The sequence below is a fragment of the Pygoscelis adeliae genome, unplaced genomic scaffold (assembly GCF_000699105.1).
Source record: "Pygoscelis adeliae isolate BGI_AS28 unplaced genomic scaffold, ASM69910v1 Scaffold414, whole genome shotgun sequence".
Lineage (NCBI taxonomy): Eukaryota > Metazoa > Chordata > Aves > Sphenisciformes > Spheniscidae > Pygoscelis > Pygoscelis adeliae.
The window spans coordinates 522226-522898 of NW_008824673.1; positions in this window are offsets into that span (position 1 = coordinate 522226).

Here is a 673-nt window from a genome sequence, read left to right on the forward strand (position 1 = left end):
CGCGCCTCCGCCGGGGACCCTGCCCGTGCCAGGGCATCCCACGAGACCTCTGCGTTGAGGGATGCTCAAGTTGCTCTTCATTTCTGGTGGCTTCTTGAGGAGTTAGAGCCGGCCAGCCTGAAGCTGGTTTTGCCCGTACTTGAGAAGTTTCTTCTCAATTTACACAGTCTGAACTGGAACTAGCAGCTGGGGGGGGGTGCGTGTGTGCGGGATGCTGCTGGGAGTCAAAGCCAAGTGCCATTCAGCTGCACGTAGGAAAAGTGGCTTGGATTAGGTCGCCCCTAAGGAACTGATGTCAAGAGGATTATTTCTTTGCTTTCGGCCCCCTGTTCCTTGCGTGAGAAGGGGTGTTGCTTCCTCCAGCTGTCGAAGTGTTAATGAGAAAAAAAAAGAATATTTTTTTAAATACGGAATTAATTTTTAAGTGGCCTAAAAGAGACTTTATATCTACACCTAAATTATTCCCGTTGGGTGACGTTCATCTCGGCGCAGGGGCTCTGCCTGCGCTTGGATGCTCTCCCACGCCCCAGCCAGCGGGACGTGGCGCTGCAGGGTCTGGCTGCGTCTCCTGCGCCGGGATGAATTTCACACGTAGGGGAAAAATCCTGATTTGTTCAGAGGACGGGGTGAGGTCCGTGTCCCACTAAATCCTTGCAAAGGAAAAAATTTAAGT